General features: G+C 38.0%; 4 non-coding genes across 4 annotated transcripts; 2 read left to right on the forward strand and 2 right to left on the reverse strand.

Moving 5' to 3' along the window:
• Positions 1 to 9,548: 9,548 nt before the first annotated feature.
• Trnal-uag lies at positions 9,549 to 9,628 on the forward strand. Its single transcript has one exon. It is a non-coding gene; the product is annotated as a tRNA-Leu (tRNA).
• Positions 9,629 to 10,038: 410 nt separating this feature from the next.
• On the reverse strand, positions 10,039 to 10,110 carry Trnaq-cug. The gene has a single exon. It is a non-coding gene; the product is annotated as a tRNA-Gln (tRNA).
• Positions 10,111 to 10,426: 316 nt separating this feature from the next.
• Trnaa-ugc lies at positions 10,427 to 10,498 on the forward strand. Its single transcript has one exon. It is a non-coding gene; the product is annotated as a tRNA-Ala (tRNA).
• A 4,611-nt stretch (positions 10,499 to 15,109) lies between these two features.
• Trnal-uaa lies at positions 15,110 to 15,193 on the reverse strand. Its single transcript has one exon. It is a non-coding gene; the product is annotated as a tRNA-Leu (tRNA).
• Positions 15,194 to 18,118: the final 2,925 nt, after the last annotated feature.

Genomic DNA, 18,118 nt, shown 5'->3' on the forward strand with positions numbered 1-18,118 from the left:
AGTATTTCCCTGGACAGTTGAAATTCCCATCCACCCATAATATTATCATATCCCTTGATCAAACCTCCCCAGGAGGTCTTTATCCATCTTCCTCAGCGCGCCCAGTGGTTTATTGGCTCAGAGCCCATAAATAACGTAAGGAACGGATGATTTGCATGTAGCATGGCCAATCGTGAAATCGAACCTCATGTCTTCATTCGTTGGCAACCATTCCCTTGTTTATCTCTCATTATGAATGCATCATTTTATTATGCGTCAACACGCGTGGGAGTTTCTTCAACATCAAACCGTCATTACAAACTGCATTAATCAGTTAGCATTGAATAAACAGTTGATCCACATGAATCAAAACGAGAACATGAATCGGATTCAATTTAAATTTCCTCGCTTTTTCATCTTTCTGCTCATTAGGATTCACATAAATATTTCCTCAGTCTTAAAAAAAGCGAATAAAACGCTTTCCTCATTCCAAACTCCTCAGGTGGAGCTCAAAAGATTATTTTTCTTTTGTAAAATCCTTAAGAATGAAATATACCCTCTTTTTACTAAAAATCGATAGAACCAAGGGTTGAAATCCGTAACTCGGTCGAGTATTTTCACGATAATTACACTGTTAATTGCCAAGAGCCAGAGTTTCAATCCTCATCTCTCCCCTTTCAACTCTGAAATAAAGAGATCTGAGGAATCTCGTCTGAGCTCAGACGATTGTTTACGAGTGGGTATTTTTGCGAGTGCGAAAACAATAGGATGTGCCCTGTAATGCCCATTCTCCCAGCCCCGTGAGGCTTAAAATTGCTAATTGTTATTCTTGAAGGATTTGAAGAAGGAGAAAAATGAATGCGAGGGAGCGAAAATTGGGGATTAGCGCCATCCACCGGTCATCATGTGAATTTATGATTTTCAATCTCCTAGAGATAATCGTGTCATTAATTCGGATGAAATCGTAAATGCTGTTAGACAAGAATAGGACTTTTATGGAGTGGTGTCTAGTAATTTTCATGAAAATGATATTAAATTTGATTTGGTTGGAGGGGGGCGAGAGGGGGGAGGCGAATTATACAATTTCAAGATTCTCTAAAAAAATTAGTGACATTCCAAATTTTTCAACAGCAGAAGGAGGAGAATTTCCCAAATTATTCTAATTTTGAATCAGAACATGAATATTTAGTATCAAATGACGTTGAATTTTCAATTAATTGAAAACATTTACCTAAATTTTCTTGAATTCTGTCAATTTTCATGGAATAATTGAACTGAAATTTATAGTTTTCATTGATTTTTCCATAAAATTTTGAATTTTCAATGAATAAACCCCTTAAAATTTCAGTGGAATTATAATGCAATGGAAATTTCCAAGAAGAGTACCGGAAATTTCAGTCAAAAATTTTTATAGACATTTTCTATCATTGAGGAAGCGAAAATCATTAAATTTCAAAATTCACTCAAAAGTTTGTAGCATCGGAGAGACGAGAATTCTCCAACTTATTAGAATTTTTAGTCAAACCATGAATATTTGGAACCAGATTCCCCACAATTTTCAGTTAATTAAAAATTTGAGAATATATTCACTCGAATTTCCCGGAATCCTATTCATTTTTAGGGAATAATTAAACTGAAATTTACAGTTGCCATCGACATTTGGATAAAATTTTCAATCCTACTTTAAGAAATTCCTTCCGATTTCAGTAGAAGTGAAATGTGATTAAAATTGCCAAAAAGTATCCCGGAAATTTCAGTCAAAAATTTTAAACAGTGAATGCTGGAATCTCCCTGTCCACATTAGCCTCATTTTTTATCATCCAATGATACTGAATAAAATGGCAATAGATTTTCATGTAGCAACAGCGGCAAAAAATGGGTAATGATAGTTGCTGAGTTAGCCAGCGCTCAATGTAATGAATCATGGAGCAGGTGATTTCGTTCCTAGCGTCTTTTTCCCACCGCTGCACATCTCAGATACCCGGTGAATTTTCTTCATTTGCGCAACTGATATTCCGAGAAATCATTGGCCCAGAGGCACGACATACAAACACTTTATCGATGTCGGTAACAAATGCGAGATGAATATGATACGTTCGATTGAAGAGATGATAAAATAGAAGAGATTGGGAGATATGTGGGCATTGAAAGCTCAAGTTAGAATTGCAGGGAATTAGTGGCACCACACAGAGCCATAGATCTTCATTATGATGTTGGAGGTGGTGCATAAGTCACGCCGCAGGGGGTTATCCAGCCGACGGATTTTAGTCACCCTCCTGGATACTCGAGCACGTAGGGAGGGATCATATGCAGAAGCATAATAACACCACAATTGCGACCAATGACTTTTCATTTTGATATTATTTTGAGGAGGTTTTCACTCTGATGGTTTTGGGGGTGATGATTTTGTCTTTTGCTTCCGAATGGAAACTTTATTGTAGTTAATACAAGTCTTGGATTTTTCGTGTTATTCGATGTAGTGGAACAGATTTACTTGAGGAAAATTAACCAACTTGCTGAAAGGAAATTTAATATCTTTCACGAAAATTAAATTTTTGTCGTTATCATTAGCAATATCCCTAGAAAAATTCGAACTGTTGGCAGGAAAAAATATAATATATTGAACGACAATCATTTGATCTGAGAGAACTCCATAGGTTTATACCACAGAAAGAATACATTGACGAGGGAAGAATATTTTTTTCAAAAAAAAAAAATTGTCTCCTCGAAATTATTTAGTTTTGCCAATAACACAGTTTTCGACAAGAAAATTGTAGTTTTCTCTTGAAATCATCATTTGTTCCATGGAAATTATAAGTGTTTATTGGACAAACATATACACTACTCAATAACATTCACTTGATAAAACCGGAGCCTCATATAATTCTCTGTAGAACGAATGTATTTTCCTTAAATACATATAAATGTCTCACGAGAACAATTACTACTACGAAAATTATCATGTTTCAGGGGAGACTTTCTTTTTTGTCCACAAGTAAATTGATTCAATACGACAAAAGATCTCTTCAGGGGAAAGTATCATCTTTTCATACCAATTTTTTAATGAAAAGTGTATGATCCAAAACTGACTAATTTTTTGTCAATTGTTCGTTAATGAATGGATGAATATTAATGATTTTTTAAAAATATAGGTATTTTTGAGTGCCATCCATCGATATTAATTCAAAATTAATGCAGGTATATTTATGGTTCGAGATTGTAAAGGAAATCCTAAAAATTCAAATATGAATAAAAAAAATTTCAAGAATTTTCGTAGACGAAAATTTAAAATTCCATGAAAAAATCGAAAGAACCTTTAAATTTCAGTTCAATTATTCCGTGAAAATGATAGAAATAAACATTCTGGTAAAAATAGCGTTCATTTTTCAATCTCAATTTTCAGGATTTCATTTCTCTTTTACTCAACTTTTAAAAAATCCAGTAAAATCCACTCAATTTTTACAAAATTTTCACCCTACACCGCCTCGTTTCATTTTTACTTGACACATCCACCAAAAAATGGATTTACAAATAATTCAGAAATCCATTCTGAATTAATTTATCCTCAGTGCCCAGTACAATTGTCGATAATTAAATCTCCAAGGATCCCCAAAAAGCCCATAAAGTGGCATTCCCATTCACCAGAAACGCCAGCACTCAATTTTTTTATTGTTTGGAAGCCAAGTAAAATCACGGAGGTCCATCTCAACTGGACAAACCCCTCGCGAATCCACTATTTCCTTTTTTACGTACACTGCGAAGCCCGTTGAGTCTCCTGAAAAAATTCGCCGGCTATGCTTTATAAAGGTTTCTGAAACTCAATTTTCGACGTCTGCCTCAGTACGAGTGGTCAGCCCAACAATGCTGCGGTGAAATACATTTTTATCATTTTAATTTTTTTCTTCCTCTTTTGTTACCCGAGTAATATTGGTAACAGAAGATTGCTCTCAGAGTGGTGGGGCTTTTCTCTTTTCTCCTCCGTAAAACACAAACTTGATTTTAATTCACTTTTCATTCCCCCCCCCCCCTCCGACAAAAGAACCATTTCGTTGTATAACAGCATTGTTTGGCTCTCAGGGACTTTTGCAACAGGATATTGAATTAATGAAAATAATTTTTTCTGCTTTCAGAGGGCTCCACAGCGGTGAGTGAGACTTCCCTCCGAGTCGATCAATTTGCCCAAGGGCGGGGGGTAAGTACTATTAAATCATTCAATCATGAGTATGCACTGGAAAATGCACTCACTCGTTTATTCTCTGGTAATAAAAGTGGATTTTGAAAAAAGAATTTGCCCAGTTGGAGAGGCGAATTCGATGGTGCGTTCATAAGTCATTGGGAAAGGGTAATACGGTGATATGACGCATGAAAAAAAACGCCGAGTTAAAATGTACGTTTGAAAAAATAAAAACGGGTAAAAATGCACGCAACTGCAAAATGATGTTGACTGCAGCGGAATAACGTGGTTCTGCCATCGCTTTGGGTCTATAATCCACTTAAATTTAAACTGCACATCCCCGACGATTGCAGCGAAACCCGCGGCTCTTCACTCTTTTCTCCGCATCCCAAGCAGATATATCGAACGATTTCGGGCAAAAGTGAATTTGAAGTCAGCGATGCATTTTTGGAGGTACAAATGCATTTAGTGGATGCGCTGGTGAGGGAAACAAGTGCGGGATGTAAGGGACAGCCGAGTGATTCATCATCGTCATTATCGTGAATGTCAAAGTACGAGGGGATGAATAACGGATCGAAAGTGCTTGCGTCTCCTCAATTTTTAAGCAGTTTCGGAATTCATCAGAGCATTGGAATTGATTTGCGAGTGGATTTTTTCTCCCAGGAAGTGGTAGAATGATGTTCCTCACTCATTGTAATAAAAAATTATTCCAATCAGTTTCTAAATCCCTCTCCAATGACTAGGTATTAGTCCGGAAACGAGGAAACTCTCTCCCAAATGTTTTTTTTTATTTCTTAATCTATAATTTCTCATCGTCTTGGGTCTATAGTCCACTCAAATTTAAACTGCACATTCCCTCTTGAATTTGAACTCAGCAAAGCTTTTCTGGAGGTAGAAATTTTTTGAAAATTTAGTAATAATTCCACTTGAATTCTTAATGTTGTGAATTTCCATTCAATTCAAGATCAAATCGTTCGTGGAATCTCTCATTCAGTTTGGAAATTTAGGATAATTGGGGCTTTCAGGTTAGATTATTACTGATATTTCAATGACATGCCCGGTGGCTTGGCGCAGTGGGTAAGTTCGTTGCCTCACATGCGAAAGGTTCCGAGTTCAAATCCCGGCCGGGTAGAATGGTGCGATCTAATCATTTAAAGTCTTGATCATCATCGCAGTATACCCTAACCGGGCCGAAGTGATGTAAAATAACGATAAAAAAAAAATTTCAATTACATCTAGAATTTGCAAATTCATTGCAGAAATTGAAAATCACATCCACCTGAATTATCAATCCACTGAAAATTCACTTCCACTGGAAATTGTTGCTTGAATTTTCAAATTATTTAATAATTTTCATTATTAAGTGGACTTAAAAATTACAATTCCATTGAACTCAACTGATTTTTCAAAAACAAAATACATGAAAATTTCGTGTAAATGAGTGACTGTTAAAAATGTTTAAATTTTCAACTTGAAATTTTCGGAATAATGAATTAAATCTAATTAATTTTTAACAGTATAGTGAATGAGTTATTGAGGGAAAAAGTGCGACATGTAAGAGACAGCCGAGTGATTCATCATCGTCATTATCATGAATGTCGAAGTGCGAGGGGATGAATAACGGATCGAAAATGCTTGTGCCACCTCAATTTTTAAACAGTTTCGGAATTCATCAGAGCATCAGAATTGGTTTGCAAGTGGATTTTTCCTCCCAGGAAGTGGCTGAATGATGTTCCTCACTCATTGTAATCAAAAATGATTCCAAGCCCTTTCTAAGTCCCCCTCCAATGACTGGCTATCAGTCCGGAAACGAGGAAATCCTCTCCCATGTGTTTTTTTTTTATTTCTCTCATCAACTCCCGAAAACAACGCTACGACGAGGGGAGACGTTAATTCGATGTGCACTCCCCCCACGGGTGCTTCCCTAAATTGTCGAAAAATCGAGTCATACGATCGGCGGATCAGCGCGAAAATAGAATTAGAGGAGGAAATATTGTTAGCCTGATGATGCAGGTGAAATCTCCCAGAAAGAGTGTATCAGACGAGGGAAAATATACGTTCTCACTGGGAGGGGAACTATACGCGCGACGACGACAAATTTTTGGTTTTAAATTTCGGTGCAAATTGCTCTCGGGAAATTACCTCCCTCAATTACCCTTTCTCGTAAATTCGTCGATATGAATTTTCTACCCCTTCTCCATCAAACTTTTTTTTTTCATTCTCCAGCATCACTCATCTGCCCTCATATCCGCATATACGTGGCTCTGATATTTGTCGTTTTGAAATGATAAATGTCCACGATATTTCGGGTGCTGCATTGCATCAGGCTTCTCCCTCTATGCAAAATTCCGTGGGGCGGGGGGAGGAGGAGGGAAATCTCTAGTTTTATAGTTCACTGATATATGGAAGTGGGTATTGGAGAGAGCATCATTCTATTCGGCTTTTATCTGTGCACCAAAAACCCGTACTACGTCATTTCTCCACGACTCGGGGTAAATGCACGTCGCACTTTTCCTCTTGGCCGTTTCCCTATCTCGACGCCATTCATCGGACCCCCCCCCCCCTCTTGGGGGTAAATCCGGATTTCCGGGATTGTGAATTTTCGGCAGAAGGATGACAATTAGCGGGAATTTAGGCAACTCCATTGTTCGTATATTCAAGTTTTAAGGTTGAAAATTATTGAGATCAGTATTTCACGGTTATAGGTTAAATCGTTATCGTACCTTCATGGGTGGAAAATAGTGGTGCACGGAGAAAACAGATGGAGAATTTTTGTGGGGAAATTTTTGTGGAAAAAATTCTAGTGCTGTACTGGAATCCAAGGACAATGTGCCAACACATGAAAATTTTCCCTTCGGCGCTAGAAAATTTCTGATTCTCATCGCGAAATGTTCTTTATCGGCAAACGAAAAATTTGTTGACAAACAAACAATTTTTCCCCGGCCGAAATTTTCGTTTTTTTATTACTTATTGATAATTTCGTTGATTGCTATTCAAATTAATGTGGTACAGTATCAATGGAGATCAGAATTGAACGCGATTATTTTTATAGTTTTTTGTATTGGATCCATTCGACGATTATATCGAACATAATAATTATATTAATCTAAAACGTTATCACTGAATAATGTCATTAATTTTTGACAATTTCCACGACAAATTCATTTCACACATACTCTTGATTTTATATAGTTAATCAAACTTTCATACAAAAATGAACACAATAATCACTGATGACACTGTTGACATGAAGACGTCATCTGTAAGTCCTAACTCGGGAATCTCGAGTGCAGCTCTTCGGCTCAGTTCGGCGAGCCGAACGTTGTCGATGTCGGGCGGACACGTACGAGGCTAGGAAGAATGTGAAAAACATCAGTGCTGGCACTGGAAAATTTTCCCGACTGCACACTAAAATTTCTAATGTTTCCAAGAATTAATAAAGTTTTCCGTATAATTTTCTCCGGAACACCCCGCAAAATTTTCACACCTACAAATTTTCTACTGCTAGCTCTAGAATTTTTCTCGTGCTTCCTTGCAAAAATTGATGAACTTACAGCAAAACTTTCCGTGCTCATCTAGAATTTTTATTCTTATTTCGAATACAAATTCTAGATGCACTAGAATTTTTCCCGGACTTTTCTCTCTCTGTGGTGATAAGTCAGTTCTATGGATATTTCCGTGCGCATGGGACACGCTAAAATATTAATAAATCATGTCTAATGGGGCGTCGGTATTCTCGTTGGATAGACAATAGTTTCCAACACTGGCACCAGTGGATTCTCTCATTTGTGTGGATTTACACACGTACAGGGTAGATAATGCCTTGCACACCCGTGATGGAGCTTGAATTCATGTCCATGCATGTACATGTATATGGATTTGGGTGGATATAGTTCTGGTGCACTAGATGATGCAAAACGCGATGGGCCGATTTGGTTGTGAAGGGCGCGGACATTTCCGTTGGCACATCAATTGTCATTAAATGTCACGATTATTACGTGAATGTTGGGAAGACGATTATTGCAGTAGGTCCAAGCTCTCTGATGAATGCTAGTCGTTGGACGATGATTCGGCACTCGATACTTGACTCCGTTTTCTCATAATCATTCAACAGATACTCAATTTGGAGCACCATACAGTGACTCGACAAATAATAATGAATTTATCATCCACAAGTTGGGATGGCAGTTCATTTCGCATTGACCAACACGCCTTCTTCTTTTGTACGTATTTTCAGGCTACGAATGGCATACGCACGAGGCCTTTTTACATTTTTTTCTCCCCCTTCAGTTTTATGATGCGCAACATGCGGGCGTAATTCGGTCGATGCAAGTCATCGGGATCATCTCTGTCGCTTGAAGCACATTCATCATTCATGATGACAACGACGTGTATTACGATGGTTAAGTGGTGGCGTGATACGGCGAAAGTTTATCGTAAAGCAGGATTTATTGAATTTCATCACTGTAAAAAATAGGGTCTTTAGGACGTCTTATTTTAAGACGTGTGCTGACGGTTCCTGGATTTTCTTTCTCTGTCAAAAATCCCCTGAAAAATTGTTCCCGTGAAAAGTTTCCATCAACCCAGATCTGTAAAATTGTTTGATGCAGTTAACCCTGTCTAGCTGCGCTTGTACAGGTTAACGGGATTTTTAGGTTCGTTTTTTTTAACGATGAATTGAATCCATCCAATTTTCAATGGCTCTTCGTTTCAGTCATTTCGCACAGTAACTAGGGGATCTTTATTTCCCAAACTGATCCGATTTTATGCCGCGTTACGGATATTCACGTAAATTTATCGATCTGCCAGCAGTCGTAGTGCCAGTTTTATGTTTAGTCCCAGTGGAATGAGATAAGGGACTGAAATTGCACGGGTAAAAAAATGGTGAATTTCTCTTGCCGCTACTGTGTGAGGAGTATGAATTTTTATAATGCGATCGTATCGCGTGAAAATGTAATCGGGCATGTTGAATACAGAAAAGAAAAAGACCCCGATGCTTTCTTCCTTCAAGTTGAGACGTCGTTCTGAAAGAAAGCAATTACCTCGGCTTGCCGAGCATCGATAGTGTCTTCTCATTCTTCTTATAGCGAGAGGGAGGAAAGACACTCTGAATTTTATGGTGAACCATATTTTTTAATGAATCATATACAAGATATGTCGATGTTAAAAAAATAATTGCTGGAAGAAAAAGTCGTTTCTGGCGCTGATACAAATTCGTCTGAGATGGGTGAATCAACGCTACGAACTAGTTCCAAGATGTCAGATACTCTTATATGATCCGATTTCAACATTTAATCGATAATTTGGGTTGATCTACGAGAATATTCGTGTCAATTGGCATGACTAATAGCACCTTTCCTATTTAGCTAGCATTTTTCGAAAGAGCTAAAATATAGGCAGCGTGGCCGAGCGGTCTAAGGCGCTGGTTTTAGGCACCAGTCCGAAAGGGCGTGGGTTCGAATCCCACCGCTGTCAATTTTTTTTAATTTTTCGAGCTATCATTTCCGGAATTACGAACAAAAATGTGGTTATTAATATTCAACCTTGAGAGATTCGCTGAAATCGGGACAGGTCCGGTCGCCATATGATGCAAGAATACTCAAGTGATTGGCCGGAATACTATTTAATTTGCGACATTTTTTTTTCCAACAATATGTATTTTATTTCTCCAATTTACAAATTCTTACAGTAGGACATAAACAAATTTTTACAAAAAATGATCCTTGAATAATTACATTGAGAAGTTTCTGGTGAAGATGTCCTTGAATAAATGACTATTTGCGATATTATCGATCGCACTGCCATTATGAGAACTTTCTAGAAAAATAAATGGTCATACATTATTCGACTTGCGGTTACTTGCTAAGAAACAAATTCAAAAATACAGGTCCCACCGAGATTTGAACTCGGATCGCTGGATTCAGAGTCCAGAGTGCTAACCATTACACCATGGAACCTTGAAAACGAATGCATTCGAAGAGCAATGACACGACGAAACTCGCGATGTCATAATTTTAATCAACAAAGATTTCATCAATGAAAGTCTATTAACTTAATCAACTGCGTTATAGTATCAACCTTTTCTTGAAGGAAAGGCGGTTCACACCGAATGAGGAAAATTGTCAATCTTGGAACAATAGGCATCACAAAAATGTCCATTTAACCAAGATTGCAAAAATTTGGCAGAATAAAATTGTTATGCCATACATGTTCGATTTTTTTGCCATCTGTACGTTATAAGCAAACCTTACCAACGGGGGATTCTATACATTCGGGGATGTAGCTCAGTGGTAGAGCGTTCGCTTTGCATGTGAAAGGCCCCGGGTTCGATCCCCGGCATCTCCAATTTTTTGAATTTTTTCTCCCTTTTTTTGCGAAAAAAAATATTAATGATACACGGAGAATACAATGGTCTGCAACTAAGAAATATTACTGATTGCACTGTCATGGGCAGTATTTAGTAAAGTATTGTTGGTAGACAATGATATTACCTAACGCTACACACCATCGGAAACAATGACTGACTCCCACTGGACCAGTCAATCATATGCAAATTCGACTGTAGAAAAGGAAGTGAAAGAAATAACTCCTGGGCAGGAAAAAAAATTGAACTGTAATGATCATAGATATGTCATATGCAAAACTACCGCATATAGTGAGGACATGTCCCCCTTGTCAGGGCAGAAGGAAGATGCTATCATCCGAATTGCTGCCGTCATGACGTAGCTCCTTCTATACTTATCTCGATCAAATATACGAAGAATAATCACGCGTGATACAGCGTGAGGTATTCCCCTTTCTTTTGTGATGCTTTATATTATTTCACCGTATTAATCTTGTAGAAAACGAAAAACATAAAGGGGAGATGATACTTGAAATATATAGCTCGGAGCGAGTGAAAAATGCCTACTGTGAATATGTTCTTCTTTCTCATAGCTGTTGATTCGCATTCAATATCGGAGAAGGAAATTCCCAAAACTATTTGAATTCAGCTTATTTATAGAGAAAGAAAAAAAAATATGAATTCATATCGGCCATTGAAAAATTGATAGAGTATGCTTCCGTGAAAGCCAGTGGTATTTGCATGTTTTGGTGAAGAACTTGAGATATGAAATTGACCTCCCCTGTCAGTCGAGCGTTATAATATTCTGTCCAGTCTCGTGCTATTGGTGGCACCGCATTTTATATCCTTTTGTGAGAATGGAAGAGAGAATAACTACGTGAAAACACCATAAAGAAATCACAGGGAGTCCATGGATATCGAAATCTGACCTAAGGTTTTTAGGGTCAGCACTGAAGCGTATGACCATTTATGTCATCCTTGTGAAAATTTTATTTACGAATTTCCTATCTTTTACTATTTTACACTTCACGGATATGTCTGGGTGACGTTAAATCACATTTAAATCCGATAATACCGAATGTGGAAATGTATTTTGTCGAATTATTTCGCTTCGAAGCTGTCAACACTAGAAAAACTGGTGTATGAAGTTTAGAAACTTTTGTCCCGTTTTTGTAGATGTCTGAGGCCCCAAATTTAAGTCGTTTTGGAGGCATGTATCCTAGATGTACCAGGCTTTTACTCAAGGATGTTTCTTTTTGAATTTAGTGACTTGTATTCCACGACATGAAGACTTGTTATTTTATGACATTAGAAATCTCAGCCATCACAAAGCGAATCTGGGTGACGTTAAATCACATTTAAATCCAACAATACCAAATGTGGAAATGTATTTTGTCGAATTATTTCGCTTCGAAGCTGTCAACACTAGAAAAACTGGTGTATGAAGTTTCTAAACTTTTGTCTCGTTTTTGCGGATGTCTGAGGCCCCAAATTGAAGTCGTTTCAGCGACATGTATTCTAAACGTACGAGATTCCTTACTCCGAGGATCATTCATCTCAAATTTGGTGACTTGTGTTTCATGACATGAAGACTTGTTATTCTAAGACATTCGAAATCTCAGTCATCACAAAGGTAGCGGATATAAAACTTTTTGCTATCTAGTGTCTGAAAATCAAGATGTCTCGAAGACGCTACTTGCCACAGAGAATCGAAAGTGTGTCTCCGAAATTTTGCATCCAACCCTCAACGTTTCATTTTCATCGTATGAATTAAAACAAAATGCAGAACAAAAAAGAAACAGGATGCCATTTTGCTGAGCGCCAAAGAAGATAATACCAAGCGTCGTTGGCTATCCGTTGTCTCTCTTCTTATTTTGCTTCTGTCGTTTTGTTTGGCCAGCGCGCGAACAGGGGAAGAGCCTTAAATTTTTAGGCGGCTAATTTTCCGGAGGATTTTAAAGCCAAGTAGATAGCAGAAAAAAGGTGGTTGTGGGAGGGCAGAACCGAGAGCTCGGGTGGAGGAGGGGAAAAGAAGAGTGAGATTTGTAAAGAAACGCGGTGGCTTGAGTCCACGGGCAAAACGTCCTCCAGACTGAAATAATAATGAGAGACGCCTGGCGCCTTTAATCACGATATTAAACATTTACGATTGCCAGTCCGTATTTTCTGTTTTGTATATTCTTTTTTGCAAGTTCTATCCTCATGGAAGCCTCCTAAGACCTGTCTTCACGCGCACCTCTGATCCGATCTTGCTGTTGTGTACACGTTTTGTGAATCAACATGCCAGTATTCATCTGTTCTCCCTTATCATCCGAGCTACCCAGAGCCCAAGCGAGAGTAAGCCCATAGGATTGAAAGCACCTTCACCAAAAGCTCCATTATGATTCAGTGATTAAAAAGAAAATCCTTCGCTGCACAATTACTGCTACAATTTGTCTGTCCTAGGGTGGATGGCGGGTCAGCGAATAAATAACTTGATAAATCCCATTCCTAGACTTGCGCAGAAAATGTGAATCAGCTGATAGGAAGAGAAAACACGAGGGAGCAACTCAATCTGATGAAGAGAATGCCGAAAAACAATTTTTCTTCCGGCGTGTCTCATGACTATCGCGCGAGATTATGTCCCGCCCAGGCTGTATTGATGACAGCAGAGCAAAGCCACTAGTCAAACGGCAGCTCGATCTGCTGACCCCCAGATTTGTGTTGTCTTTACACAATTTGTCATCCATTGTTTGATTGCTACCGTCCAGTGACGTCTCTAAAACGTTATTTATCGTTCGGTAACATCGTTAATTAACTTGCGTCCTTCCTTTGTCATACCATGATAAGGATAATCAATGATAAGTGACTCAAATATAAGGAGACCATCATCCCTGATCGTCCGAAATTGATTTCGACGAAAGTTGGGGGGTTAGAGTTCGGAGATTGAAATTTAATATCCAAAACTCTAACGCGATTTCACACGACGCCACCTCTCCAATGCCCGAATATCCCGAATAAGATTTTCCACGGAGAGTCCGTTAAACGGTTTAGAGAAATAAAAGAAGTAAGACCTCGACTAGTATGAGGGATGTTTCGAAAGCAGAAAAGCACTTTAACCGGATTCACTTTCCAGTTTTTTACATTCGATGAGACGGTTTGAGGGATTGAGTTACACTGGAATTCATTTTTGATTTGATTCTCATCGATTTTAGGTACGGTTAGGGGGATAGACTGTTCAAATAACAGCGGCAAACATGGTGGAAATGTAGAATGCTATATCGGTAAAGAATGAAAGAGACAGGAATGACTAGTTTAATCTTTTGTTGGATCTTCTAACCACAAAGTCTTGTACCTCTTGACTCTGTAGACATTTTCAGACAGCCATTGTGAAGGCTTGAAGGGTTGCACGAAAAATGTCGTCTACCTCTCCATCCTCTTCCGCCATATATTTAATTCTTATCCCTTTATCTCTTTTTATATCACGAGAAGAAAGGAGAGACGCACGGTAACGTGAGAATGACAACAGATGCGACGGAACGAAATTACAAGTGTCCCGCACATTCTGTTGTCCTCTATTTTTTTTTTTGTGAAAATTGTTGTGACAGGCGTTTCAACGTGTCTCCTCTTTCTCTTTTCACTTATGACTGGTGTAAAACTCTCGCTCCTCATGATCGTAATGTTTTGGGGTACCCGCGACAGCACTTTTACGACCTCGAAGACCCCCAGGTCTTCTGGGAAAAGGGTCCGGCTTCAAGTTCATGCCTAACCCCCCCTCGGGTTTTGCCAGTCTGCTAATCTCATTTAATCGGCTCATTTTTTGCTGCCTCGTCTGCTGCATCACCAGCAAAAAACCTTATGTCGATAATTCCGGTAATTCACGGTGTTATCTATTATCATGCTAATTCCTTTGGTTGAAAAATGTTTGGATGGATGGTCGATAATTAGTTAAGCTTAGGTGGCTGATTCAGGGGGAGATTTGCTTCATGATTATTCATTCAGTGGATAGCACTGAGATCCGTGTGACGTGTGGACGAATAGTTTGGCATTGACTTTGAAAAGTTTCGTAAATTGAATCGAATCGTTTTCTAGAATGTTCACGGAGAGAAAAGTTGAATAAAAACTACTAATAAATCGTGGAGTGAAAATTGTTATTTCAATTGCAAAGGTTAACTCAATAATTGTTTAATTGATTACACAAATTCTCATCAAGTCAAATAATATATTATATATGCATTTTAAAAGTTTATTTATCCGTTGAGTAAATGACTATCAAAAATATACTACATTGTAAACAAGGACCTCAAGATAATTAAAACGAAATTAAAAACAAAATCAAATGTAGAATATCATCAGAAAATCTCTATTAAACAATCGAAACCTGAAACAAACTACTGTTTTGAAATTCAATTTAACGGCACAAACCAAAAAATTAAATTAAAGTTGTAAATGACCTGAGTGAGCTCAATCGTTAGCCGAGGAGTATCGCCTTGGTAGTCTGCCTCGATCCAACTTCGACACTGAAAACCGCGAATTTCATCATGAACCCAGTCCTCAAAAATGTTTATATTCAGCTAAAACAGTATCAGTGGTTATATGATAATTATGCATAAACTATCTCGGGAAAAAAGATTTGCTAAGTGTGGGGTTCGAACCCACGCTCCCATACGGGAACCAGAGCTTAAATCTGGCGCCTTAGACCGCTCGGCCAACCTAGCATGTGTCCATGTTTGCATTGGAAAATGGATAAAACTTTCCCGGGTCATTCGTCGTGGCATTATCTTCTAAATTACCCTGAATTTCTCCCGATTTCAACCCAAATCTTCAATTTGGGCCTCTAATACAGCAAGAAATTCAATCAATCATCCATAACCTTACGTTTTTTACTCGTAACATTCACGTAATGAACCATAACCAGATGAATTCAACCTGCATAATCAATCGTGCCCCCAAATACTGTTTTAAATAATCACGGGAGTCGGTGAATAAATCATGGCAATTTGTATAATGCAGTCGTTATTCACAAGGTTAGTTTATACTCATCTATGATTAATGGATATCCGATGAGTCTCGAATCTACGGCTGGCTAGAGTGCCTTTGCCCACAAGAAGCTGGGGGTAATCGATCGTTCCGAGTGACCGTAATGCCTGACATTAATGGATTGTCCGTTTTTTCCATAATATTCTTTCAATTTAAATCATCCGCTTGGAAAAAAGAAATGGTGAGAGTCGTGAGGTCGTATTAAAGATTTTTGACGTGTGTGTAAACACAAGATTGAATTATTTAGTGGTTATTATAGTCAAATGGGAACAACCTCGATCCAAACATGAGTCACAGAATAATATTAATATTGTACCTTAGGGAATAGGTGCCCCAGGGAGACTAGATATGAAATGGAAAATCATGAATTCTTCTATTGCTGACTCAATTCATGTGTTTCGTGTTTAAACTTCTTCTGATGTAGGGAGTGATGCCTTGGGTAATGTAGTAGTTCTCGAAAAATGTGTGAATTTGCGAAAAATGTTCACCATTGAGGAAAGAAGGAGCGTTGACATTCACCATTGTAACACTAGCATTACGAAGTTGATGCCGCTATCGCGTGATGTCTCACGATGTCGTACCAGTCTGCACCTTGAGTTTCATGTCTGAAGCTACCCCCGTAGCATCATTAACGTAATAATTCTCAGTCACTTAGCCGAATGTCCTGGGCATTAGTTTTACTCGACTCTTGAGTGCCCCATCCTCTCGATTTCTAATTTTCCTCCATCAACTTAACTCCGTAATGCAACACGCAAAATCCTATCTCCTGTCGTCTCATTCCACCCAGTAGGCACCGAACCCTCGTTATTTGAAACCTTCCTATCTGACTCCTTCATTCTCTTGCCGTTAATTAATTATGTAGATTAACGAACGGGTTAATCGGCCCGTACGATCTACGGACAATGGTTCTTTGTACCCAAAATCGGTTGTTCTCCTTTGATTTTGAGAAATGGCCGTCGGAGGTTCATTGGACGATGCTCAAATGATTTTCAATTAAGTGCTGTTATCGAAGTGTTCTTTCGTTGTTTTTTTTCTTGATGACAAGCGTGAAATTCAATTTACATATCAATTGTTGGTGGCTCATTGGGGGTGGATGCTTGACGACGGTGTCTGAACAATTCAGCCCTTTTTCACCCCAATTCTCATTCCCATTGGCGCTGATAATGGCTGTGGAAGCACCACTATAACCCATTGAACCTTGTGTGGTCAAACCCTTCCGATTCCATTCGATGCTGCCATCGCGTTACCGTATGTAAATGCACTGATGCCCTTGGGGGAAAGTTCAATCTAATAATAACTGGGTTTAGCTGGAGTTTGTTGCGTCGTTTTTATGTGTTGTAAGTGCCTCTATTTAATTTGATTATTGGAAAATTTGGAATTTTCAGAGAATTGAAAAGTTCATGTTGTGATCTAGAAAAATAACACGGTGGGATTGAATGGATGTCTTCATTTAAAATTTTTCTATTTAGTTCAACAATATTTTTTTTTGGAATTGATAAACTCATTTGGTAAATTCATGGGATGATTAATTAATTTCATTGAAAATATTTTAATTGTATTCTTTGTAAAAAAAAGCATGGGCAATATCTGGAACAAATGGCGAAAGCAAGATGGTTTTCATCGGCAACAAACGAAAGAGAATTGAATACCACTCGATGAACCATGAATAAGTGAATCACAATTGTCCAAATCATTTAGGTCAGAGGAAAATAGAATAATTCCACTTTCTTATTATTGCGTTTACTAAGGTTTTCTTCGAACAAAGTTGATTAGAATTAATAGCTAGAATTATGAGACTGTCTCACATTTTTGACGTTAAGGATAGGAGAATCTGAGTGCAATATAGTGAAAATGATGATCGATTTGTTCACTTTGAACAAATAATATCAATATCCAAATACAAAATTTCTGATATGAATAAAAAGAAGCTGTGACTCAATATTCCAAATGAAGTTTTAATTTTAATTTGGTGCTGAAAACACGAGATGACAATATTCTAAGCACGGAATTATATTGATGAGATGAACAACAGATTAATTGAATTACCGTGTGGACTAACTAAAAATTGATAACAGTGTGGGCACGCACTTTTACCAGAGTATCAACAAACATTGAAGTCCAGAAATTCACACTCTAAAGTGTTTTCTAGAAGGAATTGAATTGTAATTATGATTGAAATCGTATTCAGTGAGCATAGGAATTTGAATATGAGCAAATCATTTATTGTAATATGAAAATTTAACAGCTGATAAATTGCGACACATAATTATAAACAATTGATTATAAACGATTGATTCAGAAAACATTTGCTTTCGTAAATGAAACAAAAATTTAAGTTTCAATAATTCATTCAATTGAAATAATTATTTCTCTGGGTGTGATTCAATTCATTGTCTAGAGGTAGATGTCCATGTTGAATGATTTAAACTATGACTAATCGTCAGGATCAGATCGTCCACGAGACGAAAATTGATTTCCACGAGTTGGCGACACGAACCCTCGCCGTGCTCTCTCCCATCCCTCGCAAAAGGCTCTTGACATTTTACGACATTCAGTCCCTTTCAGCTGATACGAGTGCTTGTATTACCCCCCCCCCCCCCCCC

Source organism: Diachasma alloeum, unplaced genomic scaffold, assembly GCF_001412515.2.
Source record: "Diachasma alloeum isolate Michigan unplaced genomic scaffold, Dall2.0 Dall_scaffold_00276, whole genome shotgun sequence".
In the NCBI taxonomy this organism is placed as follows: domain Eukaryota; kingdom Metazoa; phylum Arthropoda; class Insecta; order Hymenoptera; family Braconidae; genus Diachasma; species Diachasma alloeum.